Source organism: Epinephelus lanceolatus, chromosome 11 (genome assembly GCF_041903045.1).
Source record: "Epinephelus lanceolatus isolate andai-2023 chromosome 11, ASM4190304v1, whole genome shotgun sequence".
In the NCBI taxonomy this organism is placed as follows: Eukaryota; Metazoa; Chordata; class Actinopteri; order Perciformes; family Serranidae; genus Epinephelus; species Epinephelus lanceolatus.
In genome coordinates, this window is record NC_135744.1 from 818071 (window position 1) to 833918 (window position 15848).

The 15848-nt window shown below is 42.1% G+C and overlaps 1 protein-coding gene across 4 annotated transcripts in view; it reads left to right on the forward strand.

Annotated features, from left to right (window-relative positions):
• nrip1b (nuclear receptor interacting protein 1b) overlaps positions 1–15848 on the forward strand; it is a 76328-nt gene that overhangs the window by 33154 nt on the left and 27326 nt on the right. The gene's annotated exons all lie outside the window — the stretch shown is intronic.

Sequence of the window (15848 nt, forward strand, 5' to 3'; positions counted from 1 at the left end):
AGTATTTGTTGTTTCATATTGTAAGTCAGACCAGCCCTTTTTATACAGAAATGGCGCTATATTGCCACTACCAAGTTCCTTCTTTATGCCGCCTTTGCATTTTTACATGGAACCAAACAACAGCAGCATCCATTGAAGTGATCACTCCGGTTATAGACAGCATGTCTATAATCAAAAGTGGTGTCACTGGCGTCACATGTAACAACAGCATTGGCCTCTACAGTGACATACTATAACATACACCTTGGCAGCACTTCATACCCACAAACGATAACATAAACATGTCAATAACAATCGTTTATCGTCTCTGTTATATGGTGGCTGATCTCGTCCTCTGCTTTGAGGTTAAGGAGCTCCTGCATCTCAGTGTTTTCCCAATTTGTAGACATTTATGGCTGTTCTTAGTCTTTGACTTAGCCACTAACTACTACCACCTACTTTTTGAATCTCCTGTGGTGCATCGCACACATAACTCAGCATCAAAACGTCATACCTTATCCCATCCTGCCAGCTGTCCTTTTTATACAGATGTCAGTTCAGCACTGTTACTACCTCTGTTCCTGGCTCAGAGGCAAGACAACTTCGTCCCCCCATTCTGTGATCATACTTTTTACACAGAACGGTGAGGCAGCATAATGGCACAATATTCCTGTCTTGAATAGGCAGTGTAAAAGAGGCTACTGATTAGCAGCAGCAGCTAAAGGGCTGCAATGTGAATATGAACATTTTTGGTACAATTACTCATCTGTCATGCCTATAAAACTATGTTATCCTGTACACCGTGAGTTCCTGAAGTGATCAGTTACACATTAATGTCTCCCACAAGTCAGAAACATACTTTAGGGAAATCAGGGGGGATGCACACTAATGACAATGGGCCTTTTATGAAAAGTGGTGACTTGTTGTGGTATTAAAGGCACTGGTGTAAATAATAACAGTAATTGATGGCTGAATTCCATTTGGCTGGTTCAGCTTCAGAGTCCTGGTTTTGCGCATGCTGGCTTACTATCACAATGTTATGGCCTAGTGCGGCACTTGAAAAGAAAAGAGCCACAGATAATGTTATTAGTAACACCTGTGTTTTCTTTCTATGACAAGTCAGAACCTCTGGGGAGTTTGTGTAATACGTCAATTATTATACTGTAATGATGTCTTTTTAGGGGTTGATACATGATAGATACATGATAGATAAGGATAAAGTAAACCATACATTAAATGTTCATTATGTTGTTAGAGAATGTGCGGGAAGCACTGAAAAAAGACCCATATTATGATAGAAAAGTTGAGAATATCTGTTGTATGTATGTAATATTAAGCTAAAAGCAAATGTTTGATAAGCACTGGGCTTTCTTACTCATTTTCTGACAGGTGTTAAGCCCTATCATATTTGATTAATTTGTTTATTAATCAGGGGCATTGGGGCGGCACGGTGGTGTGTCCCCGTGTCAGCATGGGTTCTCTCCGGGCACTCCGGCTTCCTCCCACAGTCCAAAGACATGCAGATTGGGGACTAGGTTAATTGATATCTCTAAATTGTCTGTAGGTGTGAATGTGAGCGTGAATGGTTGTCTGTTTCTATGTGTCAGCCCTGCGATAGTCTGGCGACCTGTCCAGGGTGTACCCTGCCTCAAGAGGATGAAGCGGTTAGAAGATGAATGAATGAATGAATCAGGGGCATTGCACAATAATAGTCATTGCTGCTAATGTGAGTAAGCCATTTGTTGCCCCAGAGCAGATATTACAAAGTCAGCTAATATATTGTTATTATGTTATTCTAGCTATTTTGGTCAAATTTCTTTTATGTTTTACCATTACAGGAACAAAAGTGAGGTTATCAGTGAACAAAGTGCAGCTTGACTAAAAGTATAGATATTAGAATGTAGACTTGCTTGTCCACTTCTTGTTAACATTGTAGTCATGTGTTCATTGGTCAATAGGGTATTGGCTTGCAGCACCCAGTGCATCGGGATTGCACAGTGATGTCTTGTCAATATCTGTCCTATGATAGCACACATGCCAGGGTTGACCATGAGGTATCAGAACGGGGTACTGAGAGCCCGAAGACCTGAGTTCAGGTTCCTGTTTTTATTAGAATGCTGCACTGAATGTTCATTAAGAGAAACTTTTGATCACTACCAGCTCCAGTCTATGGACTCAGCTATGTTGTTGACCTCTAACCTCCCTGTGTTGGGAATAGGGTGGAAGATTTCCCTCAGTTAAGTATTACATTCTTAATAGATTCCAAGTATTATTTTATACAGCCAAAATCTAGCCTTTGGATTATGTTATTCCTCTAGACTAATACCGTTTTTTCATCGATAGCCAGAAATGAGAAATACCTCCACAACTGTGATTTCACACCAATGTACAATGAAATGGAAAAGAAGTATAAGGTGAAAGGAATGGGGATGAATTTTTGACAAAGATAAGACTATGTTTTCTGAGACAGAACTAATAGCCTTACTGTCATTGAAATTTCCTTGTAGATGTAAAAGTACTGGCAGACATTGTATGAGTCCACAAAGTCAGTCTCTCAGGCCGCTAATGGAGCTGCTTCAGGCTATGCATCAATATGAAATCACAGATTATAATCTAGATTTTGGGAGCGCTTTAGGTACTTTCAGTGCAGGGAGAATGGAGCAAAAACTGGCCGACAAAGCACTGAGTCATTATAATAACAATCACAGAGATGGGTGGAGTTGTACAGTGATACAGCCTAACAGAAATTACTTAAGTATGCTCATGGGGACTTGTGGTATGTCTGTTGCATTTTACAGTGACCTTGATAAACTTCTCAATATCTCTCATCTCATATACTCCCCTTACATTTCATTGAATTGCAGTTAGTTTTCTTTTACTTTTTTCATCGAAGTCACATTTATGTGCAGAGAACATATCATTTACATTGAATTCAGAAAATGCAGTTAATACTGAAATTCTCTCCAGCATGTCAAAGTAACCAACCTCAGTGTGTGGTACCTCTGAAGTTATTGTACTTAAAAAAAAGTTTAAATTTCCGTGTTTACTTTTTATGTTTTGGCGATACGCTGTCTTTTTTCTCTATACATTCAGGCTAAGAAATAACGCATTTGCACTATTTTTTTTTTTTCACATTATTTTTAATTTTTATGCCAATACTTGCAAAAACATGTCGGGCAAATGACTTGAAAAATGTAATCAAGTACTCATGACATGTTACACATGCAAAAGTAACATTACTTCACTAATCACTCAGCAGCAGGGGTGTAACAACCCTTGGGTTAGTTGAGCAAGCACACGGAGAGTCCCAAACTAATGCTTCATGGTTTATTTCTCATTATTAGTCACCAGCTGGTTGTACCATGAAAAGCACCGTGAAAACTATATACAAAAAGATTAGAATCCACATTTATTTACAGTCACTTATATCAAAAATACAGTACACAGATGATAAATCAAATTAAACAACTATTAAAAGTAGACACTAAATTAGACTCTGACAATAGCTTTTCTTAATAATGCTAATGTCCTGTCAGCAAACGTATACACTGAGAGCAAACATTATGTAAACTAAATTCAACCCTCCTACAAAGCTGGCTAAACTGCATTTAAATCTAAATTCATACCACACAGTGAATAAATGGACAAATCCTAAACATTACAGTACATAAATACATTACCCCTCATTCAAACTCCAAATATCTTTTCCCACAAATAAACAAAAACATTTAAATTCACTCAAAGAACGAAACCACCGCTACTCTAATAATAATAATCTAACAAAATAGCGCTGCACGCTAACAACGTAAACAAACGAAACGTTTCAAACAATTTGAATGGACAACTCAAACCCACAGTACCTGCGTTAAAGGGATAGTTCGACATTTTGGCAAATTCACCTATTGCCGTAATCCCTATAGTCATATGAGTAGGTACATTACCTTTAATTGTCAGTGCCTGCTGTTCTGAGATTGGTGGAGCAGAGCTGCCCGCTGCTTAGCACACAGAATGGAGGTGAATGGTACAGCCCCTTCTCTCCCTCAAAACTAATCAAATACACCATCAAATGACTCCAAAACACTCTTGTGGACAACTTGTAGCTTACACATTCACCACGCTATGAAATAATAATGTAATATTATGAGACAGAGTTGTTTTGAAGCCAAATGCACAGCCGGAACTACATTCCAGACATAGAGTACTTGCTGGGCGGAGTGATTTCAAACAGCGTATGTTTAGTGCAGTTACTCCCGTCATCAAAACAACAAGTTTGTTGAGAAGAAGCCAGAATATACAGAGGAAGGGTTACAGGTTTTGGAAGAAGAGAGAGCAAGAAGAGAGGTTGAGGCTGCCGAGCAACCAGGGGTTGAGGGGAGACCCGGAGGCGGTGGTGTAAATGTGGGGCTTACTGGCCACTTCATTAGGTACACCTGTGCGATATAAATATAGAGTATGCCTCAAAATAATCATCGGAACACGGGGAGAACATGCTAAATCCACACTCATAAATCACCACAACTCCTGAAGGAACAACAACATAAAATGTTCCCTAGCAGTCTGTTTATTCCCAACAATGAGAAGTAATGCCAGTCACTTCACTATATGCTCTGGGCAAGCATTTATCCACAGCATAACCACAACAACATTTGCATTTTAGCCTTATTTACCATGCTTGGGTTGTAGGCTAATGTTACTCAACATGGAGGTAACGTTACAGCAGAGAGATTGCTGAGCAAAATATACAACGATCACTTACCACGTCTGCTCGTTTAGTGATGCCGTCAGATGGTATGGCAGTGTCTCTCAAGAAAGGAGTTTGAACCATTCCTGAGCTTCTTCGCTCCATCCTTTCAGCGTAGTCCTTATGGTAAAAAATGGCAGGAGCAAACAAACATTTTCCGGACCATTTCCACAGGCGTGTTGGGGTCGATGTCCAGCACAAATAGCCATTGTTTCATCCTGTCCGTATTACTGGTTGGAACTACGTGAAACTTCACTTTGCTCCATGTCTTTGGCTTGTTACTGCAACCTTTTACAATGCATGTATAAACCATGATTTACTGTAATAGGCGAATTTGCCAAAATGTCGAACTATCCCTTTAAAAGCAATTAAAGTCTTCCTAAGCTTGAAAAGTTTTGTTACATACAGCAAACATCTCCTCACGATCCGCTAGCTACATGTCCTCTGAATATGTTGTGAAAAAGTCCGGTCTCTGTAGGCAGCCCAGGCGACTTTGCAAACACAGTGTGAAACAATGCACTGATCACAAAGAATATAGTGATGTTACACATCAAATTAAACAGCAGAACCTAGGCTACAAGGCTGTATAAACCCTTTTTACATGCTCCAAACACAACTCAAACAACAACTAAATGAATAACAGCAAATCAAACTCCATACAGCACCGATATGCCAACCCACTCGACATATTTCGGGCTCTAACTCGTAGCCACGTCATGCAAAACACACAGCATACACCTCAAATGAAAGCAGAAACTCAGCTGTTCTCCGCATACCCGCCAAAGCACGCTACACCAAAGCATCAGAGAGATAGAGTCCAAAGAACAACACCAACAGAAAGCCGAACTATAGTTGTAAAATTCCTCTTACCTTTGTTGTTTTGCCGTGAAAAGTTTATTTTGCCTTTAAAACACGGTATATCCTGTTACACCGACATGCATCCAGGGGGAAGCATAACAATAGGCTCATTCAAGATGAACTGCGCCTCACCTGGAAAGTAGACGAGAGCAGGCGGCTGCAGCAGGAGGCGGTGCCAAAAAGCCGCGGTGAAGTCAGACAGTTTTCTGACAGTTTCCAGCAGCCTTCAGTCCGTACAGGAAGTCACAAACACATTTACATCCTGTCCGGAATGATGTTAATTCATTAAAAAGTGATCAGACCCATAACAGTTTGTTTTCAGTCTCCAGTTGTTTTAATTATGACAGATTGATTTATTAAAATACTCGACAGGTGATCTGTAGTTTATGTTCATGGTTTATCCTCCATTTTACATGTATTTTCATGTAAATCAGCATCATATCATTTTGACCTGTCTCCTTAATTACATAGGCTATATAATTTATGTTTGACAACAAGGTTAATATTTTCAGAGGGAAAAAAAATACAAGACAACAGCTTTCATTAAAGATCAGTTAGATACAGTCAGGGCTTCACATCTGTACAAATGCAGGGCTTGAAGTTCTCCGGCACGGTGCCGGATTTCCGGCGCAGGGATATTCTGGTGCAGGAATATTTTTTTCTCGCGAATATTTTATCATCTTGCCCTAGCAGCAGTGATTTAACCAGTAGTTTTAAAGCAAAGCAAAGTGATAGTTCCAACTACCAATGGTGTATCACATTACTCAAGGTAAACCAAGGACTTCTAGCCAATCAGAGGCAGAGTAGGGCAGGCCTTAAGTTTTCACAGTCTCTCATTCAGTCACGCCATGGACACACCGGATGCAGAACCGAAGCGCAGCGCCCAGCAGTGGAGGCAGTTTTCAGTCGGCATCCATGTTAACCTATCTGACTGTCCACACAGGCCGGTGAGCAGAGCGGAGCGCCCGCGGAGGCTCGCGCACTGCAGCGCTTCAGTTCGGCATCTGGTCTGTTTTTCACACGAGCGGTGGTAGAGATAAGTGAGATAATTTGTGAAGCCACCAATGAGTTGTCACTTGCAAATTAGCTCAGTCAGATAGAAGATGCTCCTTGGTGTCAGAGGTCATGAGTTCAAGCTTCAACTGATGTAAAACGTACATTTTAATGCGTTCTTGTTGTCTTCCTATTCTGCCACTTTTTGCTCAGAATTGCCTAAAATTGCCCGGCCCCAACCATTTTGTAGTAGCTGATGACCAAATTTTCCTTTTTTGGTGAACTGTTCATATTTCATTATTAAAAACCTTGAAATTGTTATTCTAGCTCCTTGATGTGATACTTGATTGATACTCTCAAAGTGCACCAGATTAATTCATTTAGACGTCAAATTTTCTTCCGCGGGGGCATGCCCCCGGACCCCCCTAGCGCAGAAGGCCCTCTAAAAAAATTTCAGGCACAAGATTTTTTCTTGCTTCAAGCCCTGCAAATGTTATTATAAGAATCCTCACATCCCACTGACCACAAGTCTCTGTGTTGCTAAATAGGCCTACTTCAATAATTAAAACAATCCAGTGTTAATATACAGTGGACTCAGTATAGTTTATGATGAATGTATTTAGTCTCTGACAACTAAACTTCACCATCAGTCACACATGTTTTCTGTTACAGAATAAACCTTGAAATCAGACAAATCAAATTTTAATCTCTGAAATTCAACAAAAATTAACTGTTTTATCTAAAACGTCATATTGTTGAGTCAACATCTAAACCAATCAGCTTTTAGATCAGGTAAGAGTCAGGCAGTGCAGTCAGTGGAGAGCAACTGCAGCGCCTGGCTCTGAAAACTGCGACCACCTCTCTCTTGCGATTTTATTGCCGTCCAATTTTGTAATGCGTCAGAGCAAGTTGGGATGAAGTTGCACACAAAACTAACCGACATGCATTGTGCGCCGATCGCCGGTGATCGAATCTGCGCAGGCCTGGCTCATCTCAAATGAACCTATTGACCACATGCAGCAGCCGGCACCTCCCCCACAACGGCGTTCTGATTCTGATTGGCTGACAGTGCTGTCAGTCTCGTTTTGGTGGGTATAGCGTCATTGTATTGGCTCTAACGAATCCAACGAGGTATCAATCACTCAAAATGACCAATCCGTTACGGAGATAGAGCCTCCAAAGCACAGAAGAGAAAATCTGCTTCACATTTAGATGGTGTGCTTCCTTTTTGTTTTCTTGGCCTTGTATCTAACGACTCGGTGCTTGCCACCACCAGTATGCACAATAAATACAATTGTAATACAGAGTAGCCTACTGTCGTTGCACTTGAGAATTGTAACAAATTATCATTCTGACTGCCCATATATGGGCATATGCTATGTAAGATAGTGTGACAGTGAGTGTGTTGTGTGCTGCTGTGCTGCATGCGCTCCTGTCTGTTGTGCTCCCGTGCCGTGCCGTGGATTTTAAGTTGGAAACAATGTGCTTTATGGCCCTAGGTGTTTTTGGGGTATTTTTACTGCCTTTACTTTTAAGCTCATATCACAGTCATTATAAAGGCTACATACACATGCTATATCTTGTTTTTTTCAGGACAGTGTGGGCTAACCAGATTTGCCATCATTCCATGTCCTTCTATGTGCCTGTATTTTATATTAATTTTTATATCAATGAAAAAAACAAATCCATGTGACTAAATTCTTACATTTTTACATGTATCTCACCATAGCAAGTTGGAAGTTGACATATTCTACCAAATATGAAGAGGGGAGACTCTCTGGAATCTGGCAATATAAGAACCATGATGGTGGGACATTCTGTCACTTCACAGTTGTCCAAAACATGTGGTTTGTGCCAGGCGGACATGATTGCCAGTATTTTTTCTTTATTGCAAGAAATTCCATTGACTCATTCACAAGTCAAAAATGTGTTTTATCTGAAAGAAACATGCAACATTTACATCTAAGATAATAGAAAAATAGTCAACCAAGTGCAATGATGTCCTCCAAGATAATATTTGCCACTTTGTTTGCAGTAAACAAAGTTTGTTGTTGTTTTACAGTTTCAGTTATATATTGGGGGGGGGCATTTTGGGCATTGGGGGGGACACATGTCCCCCTTAATGTATATGGTGACTATGGTCCTGTCATGCATGCATAATTAGGCTACAGTTGTCTGGGTGCGCAAAGGTGAAGTGGCTGGTCTTGTCATACAAAGTTTGACGAGTGTCAACTGGACAATATGGAGATGTTTGCATCTTGAAAGCTGGACTACAAATGTGGATAGACAGGGAGAAACACACGTAAGCCTAAGACATGGTAAGATACGATATTCCTCACTATATGAAGTGCCTGATAACAAGATCTGTAATAATGGGTTGTAAAGAAATTCGTCAGGTTTTTATTTTGTAGACAATTAATCTGGATTTATAGCGTGATGGGATGACAGCACAATGATGTGTGTGGTATCAATGGAAAGCTCTGCTCCTGCGCTTTCATGTGATATGCGTGGCATTTCTGTGCGAGCTTGCATTCGCGAGTAATCCATCCAAGAGTAATGTGTGTGCAAAGCTGTATGAAAGCTCTGTTATACATAATTTTAGTGTAACTTTATCATTCTTTTTCGCTGTGAAAACATTGGACTACCGAAAAGTGCTTGGTCTTGTCGGAAAGCTACAATTCCGCTGTTCACGTGATATGCGTGGCTTCTCGCTATGATGCACGGTCTCGGAGAAAATCAAAAATCAATAGAGAAGAACATGTGTGAATTTGGACGCACTATGCGTTGTTCGGGCCCATAGGGTTAAAACAAAACAAAACAAAAAAAAATAGAGGCTTAAAAGTACGGGGGCTGAGCCCAAAAGATCCGGTGCCCAGGTCTAACGACGTCCATGCTCAGCAGCAAAAATAATGCATTACATAACTCAGTGTTGTACTTTCATTAGCCAGCCCAGCTCTTTTAGCTGTCTTTAAAAAAGCCCAAATCCTTCACACACACACACACACACACACACATCATATCTTCTGTATTTAACATCTGTAAAAACAGAAAACAAGACATTGTGGTTTGACAAGCAGGAAGCGTTGAGTTTGGAGGGATTCACTGACCTGCAACAGCTTAGTGACTGCACAGTAGGCTGCAATGGTATGAGATTTTCATATGGCCATATTGGATTTCATAAATCTCAGTAAAACTGAATTTGGAACATATTTACACAGTACATTTATTTGTTTTGTGTTGTGTTTGTCATCTCATTCTCAAAATAAAGGAACAGGAATGTGATGGGAGTAAATTCACTCATCTAATTTGCATATTGTGACATCACTAGGCAGCGGCCATATCTGATAAAATAACTCTCAGTAAAACTGAATTTTGAACATATTTACACAGTAGAATTTTTTTTTTTTTTTTTGTTATCTCATCCTCAAAATGCCCAGTGGTCCTCAGTCTCAGACTTTTCTACAAGCCCCATGCACAAATGAAGTAACGATGAAGCTTTCATCTCAGGGACAGTAATGTCATTGAATCTGGATTTTGGTTTTAGCTGTTCTCTGGATAAGAACTGATATTTCTGTTGGTTACATTTATGATAAGGGTCAAATGATATATAAATAAATCAGTGGGTTTAGCATTTGTGAGATCCGTGTCTCCACAATAGTGAACAGTCCCAAATCCACCTGTGATCCACTTCCTCATTTCTCAAGTAAACCCAGCCATCATCATCACTGTTTACAGCCCTGCTTTTACCACACCTGCTGCCTCCAATAGGTCCCCTCCTTGTCTAATTTCTGCCACCCAGACCACGGTGAGGTAAAGTCTGGTTATTATCTATGTCAAGTGCTGGTTTGTGTGGACCGTCATCGTGCATGCAATGCACAGACACGCAGACGCACCGTCACTTTCGTCACTTGGCGACCGATTGTCATCAGAGGGCAAATATTTCCCGTTAGAATCAGAATCGACAAGTAACTAATTTCCATAGGCATTTTGTGTGTTTTTGCTGTATTTCGCTCTCTATCTGCTGGCCCTCGCACCGTTCACCCGCTTTTTTTTTCTTGCTTTTTTTTTTCTTGCTTTTTTTTTTTTTTTTTAAATCAAAGGATTTGTTGTAACTTAATGTAAAACCTTTTTATTAATGGAGGTTTAATGGAGGTTTGGGTCTGAGATTCTCTGTCATGTTGCTTTTTTAAATACTGTATATAAATGTACACTTTATGATAACTGTCAAATTTCATACCATGATGTACAGGCCCCCAGGAAGTGCGCTGGGCTTTGAAGCCAATTTTCATAATGGCCAAACAGTGGTACCGGAAGTTCTGGGATCTGTCTTGTAATGCTCTGTGACCCAAAAATGCTTTTTCCCCATCGACTTCATCTTACACTGGGAATGAGGCGTCTGTAAATCAGTGGATACATTTTTTGAGCATCACGACCCCTACAAAATGATTCCAATCACGATCAGGATTTAATCCTTTTGGTCAGATAACATTCGGAAAGTCTAGAAGAGCCGCAAGAGTAAATAATTTTATCCCCATTCAAGTAAGCGGAGCACTAAATCGGAAGTTAGCACATCAGCAAGCAGAAGTGAGATGCTTGGCCGCACCTGGTCATACTTGGCTGTCTTAAGTCTCCAGTGCTTCTTCTCTATGGCTGCTCTAAGTAGTCCTGAACATTCCTTGATCATCCAGGGAATTTTATATGCTGCAGTTGAACCGTTTTGGCTTCATGTGCCACTGAGTAACTCTCATAGGAATGAAAAGGGCCCCATGTTCATCACTGTATCCAGTTCTCCCAATACATTCATGATGACCTGTGTATGTACTGATACGTGTTCATTATCAATAAAGAAGTCAATCAAACAATCAATCAATCAATAAATACCTGTGGCTAACATCAGCAAGTGAGCTATCAGAAAGCACAACATGTATATAAGACAAATTTGGTGCCCCTGCATCAAGTTAACACATCCTGGACCAGTCCGTGTGGGACATGCCAGCTGAATACAGAGAGACCAAATGGAGTGTTACTGTGATTAGTAACTGCAATGTAATTACTCCATTTCAAATTGACTGTTACTAAAAAAATTTTATATTACTGTAATGTGTTGCATGTCACTGTCCAACACTGCTGGTTAAAAAGTAATGGGCTTTATCCTTTGCCACAGGATACTGAGCAGCAGAGAAAGTCCTTTCAGTGTTTATCCCCTTTGCATTCTCCAATAAATTAACATAACTGGGCATTTTTCCTCTGTTGCATAGTCTTCCATTCGATTCTGTCTGTGTGGGGGTTGAATGTCTAGCAGGGAGGACAGGTTTACCCAGACACCTGTAGCCAAGTGAAAATCTTCTCCTCGGGTAGAGGAACATATGTATTAAGCATGATGACATCTAGTCTAAGTCTCTATGAACTGTACTTTCTACTCAGACAGGATTTACCGGATAAGTGTCCCTCACACTTGTGATGCAATCCTTTTGAACACTAACCACTCAAAGCTGGATTTGAAGCTCCACTGAACCCTGATGAACTTTGACATTTAAAGTGGTGCTAAGGGGGTCTGGAAAGAGTTTCCTCTCCGCTCTGTCCCTGGTGCATTCGATCACACCTGCTCACCCCCTGGCATTTTACTATTGTATCTCTTTCTTTTGATAAAAGATAACACATTTAGACTAAACAATCAATAGATAAAGGCTTAAGTCCTGAATTGCTCTAACATACATCTTTGTGGTGCCTGGCGTGGAGTCGTCTCTGTATCATTTTTGCTGATAAGTTTTCCCATTACTCAAAAGTTACTGTAGCAACTCCACCTCGTCATCCATCCAGACAAGGTTATCTGTGCATGCTTTCGTCATTGTGTCTTCTTTGTTTTGGTTTGTAATCACCGCGTTGTAGAGGAAGGCACTTCAGCGCAGGCGCATGGCGTCATGCCATGGTGTTGCTTTGCAAATTTACACTGTCACCCATTGGCCTGGCGTGCATACTACAGTGTTTCCAGTAGATTTTGCGGCTCCGTGTGAACAGGAGTCGTTTCAATAATGTTGTCATATAAACGCACAAGTTTTTTAAAATGCAAAGGACAGACTTTTCCGTTTTTAGAGAGACCGTCTAAACAGGGCCTCAGTGTGGTGCTACATTTAAGTCCACAGTCCACTCTGGCAGGGAACATGTTGACCCGGCCCTTGCACATAGACCAAGCCTGCCCTGTAGTGTTTTCTGTCCTCAGTAGCACCCAGCCACTTCTCCCATCATCAGTCTTGGGGTTACAGATAATTGAAGAACTCACCAGAATATCCAACACTTTCATGTGAGATAAGAACAGATGTCCTTTTATAAAATTTTATTTAACTACTGTATCCTCAAAAGTCTGCACATCCTGGTACTCCCCCTGTTGACAAGCCTGAGATAACAGCCAGTCATATTCTAAACTGTAGTTGACTGCCCCACCCCCCAGCTGCTCCTCACACACACACACACCAAAACAATACACAGACACTCACAGCTGAAAGGGTTCATGTACACCCCCAACTCCTCCTCTGTCTGTGTTTGTGGACAGTAGGCTGATTCTGCAGCCTTACTCCCTCTCTCCCTTCCTCTCTGAAACTCTGCTGTGCTGAGCTATGTGTGTGTGCACGCATGTGTGTGACAGCTGCCTAATTGGGCATTCTCCCCTCGTCGGAGCGCCTGCCTCTCCTCTCTCTCTCCTCCTGCTTGGGCCGGGGCTGCTGACGAATGGCAGCGGATTACAGATGAGGACATGGTGACCTGCCTGACCTTGCTGCACAGCCGCGGGGGAGGGAGAGGGGAGGGGGTAGACAGAGGGGTGGGGCGGACAGGGTTCTAGGACTGCAGAGGGTGTGTGTGTGTGTGTGTGTGTGTGTGTGTGTTGTGGAGGGCGTGGTCAGGTCAGCGGAGGATGAGGTCGCATGAAGGTGGACAAGATGGGGGGGTCACAGGTGGCCGGCAGGCAGGGGGTTGATCAGGCGAATGACAAGAATGTCACATGACTGTAACCCACTCCCTCCTCCACCCGTGTCAGTGGTCAAGGGCACCAACTGGCAACCACCAATGCGACCCACCCACCCCCCCTTTTTTTTAAATATATTTATTTCGTCTCCTCTCCTCCCCTCCCATCTCCTCTCTTTTTTCAACTTTTTTTATGTGTCTCTCAGATGACCAGCTTCTATATGACTGCTGGCTTGCCTCCACACACCTGCAAGCCACGATGTAGTCGGTCAAAAGTAGGCGGCGGATCATTGAGTGTGGTGAATTTTAATTTCTGTGCGCACCATAGATATTTCCATGCCCCCACCCCCCCTGCACCTTCCTGCTGTGTGTGTGAGACTGCCAAGGTGAGGTTGTGTCCTCTTGTTAAGAGCGATTAATGGCACTCGTTATGTACTTAATGAAATATCCCTGCTGATGCATAGGGTGGCGTTGTCTCTCTTTCTCCCCCGTCACACACACACATTCCTATTGCCTTTATATGTGTGTTTGTGTGTGCAGTGTAACATTGAGGACGCTTTATTACAGCCTCCAGGCAACTCCGGTATGTGTTTGATATGGTGTAGAGACCCCCCCTTGTAAGCCATCTCTCCAAATGAAAAACGAACAGGAATTAAGGCCCTGTCAATTCACAGTCGAGTTTGTTCCTTCTTTCGCTTTAGATGCACACAACACTGCAGCCCCGCGCGTGACGTGTTCTGAGAGAAGGAGATCGGGGGGCTCACCACAGTCCCGTTTTGACTGGTGGAGTAAATTTAGATCTTATCTTCTTGTGTGTGTTCTTTTACAGCCTAAGAATGTTCACCCAACATCAGCTTTTAAGTTGACCTTGTGTTGCTCATTTGAGGCTTGAGTCTGCGTGTGTGTGTCTAGGATGAAATGCTACTGGCTTGCCTATAGGTTTTTATTATAACCTGTGTGTATTTGCTTGTTCGTGTGTGCACATTAACACCATTCAGTGCCTGAGTCAAGCTGTGCAAGCTCATTTAATCTCACGCCCTGGTGCACGTAGGCTTGATTAGTGGCAGCAGTTATCTGTGCAGAAGACAGCCCACCCTCCTTTAGCATTTGGTCAGGTCTGGGGCACCAGGGGGGTGTCAAGTCATGAGAAAGGTGAACGAGGAAGGAGAAAGGCAGAGGGGGCGGTAGTGGAGGGATGGTGAGAATGAGGGAAGAGGGGAGGGCAGAAGCCTCATTAGTATTCTACAGGAGCATGCCTGCCAGTAGAACAAATTGATTACTGCACTTTACCTGTATCAGCCTCCAGTGCTAAGGATGACAAGGTGCAGGAGTATGTTTCTGCAATCACCTCCCAACCACAGAATAGGGGTGTTAGTATTTGGCTTAGTGTGGATGTTTTTTTGTGACTTTGTTTGGGAACTTTTTACTACATTTACCTCAGTTAACTCTGTCCTCTTCATCTCCTTCATTACAGAGAAATAATAGCTGCGTTGCAGTTGGGTGTTGGCCTTGTCTATCTCTCTCTGTCTGATTTAATAGTGGCTGACTCAGAGAAGGCAGACTCATTTCCTGCAAGCCTTGACTCCATGCTTGTCTGCATCTAGGCTAACAGTGTGTTTCTCTTGCTTAAAGACAACATGATCACTTTCAAGGCAACAGCAGAATTGTCAAATTTAAGAGACGAATTCTAGTCAGTAATTTGCACCAACACACTGTTCATTTAAAAGATGGGATCAGGGGCGTCGGTGGCTTAGTGGTGGAGCAGGCACCCCATGTACAGGGCTGTTGCCGCAGCAGCCCGGGTTCGACTCCAGCCTGTGGCCCTTTGCTGCATGTCACTCCCTCTCTCTCCTCCCTTTAACACTTGTCTGTCCTGTCAAATAAAGGCTAAAAAATGCCCCAAAAAATTTCTTAAAAAAAAAAAAGATGGGTTCAACTCTAGTGTTGAGGCTCCCGCTTGTTTTCATTCTAGCTACTTAGTCGGGGACTAATAACAGCTGGGCTTCCAGATAAAGGCAATTAATTGCAATGAACCCCTGCTTCAGTGGCAGGCAGAGTGCTGAAAATCCACCTGGTTCTCTTTCCGAAGTTATTAATACCATTGCTTTATTAGTGATTTCGGTGTCAGACGCCAACAGCAAAAGCCGCCTTTTATGGCAGTATGATATGCACCCAGGTGGCGTCAGTATCTTAACGTGGCTGCACAGAACCTTTTGAGGTGTTATGATACACCACCATTCTGCCAGATGGCACCTGTCTTGGCAGTATGATATGATATGGGAAAAGTTAACCTTTGGGGCTTTCTGTCCCCAAACCC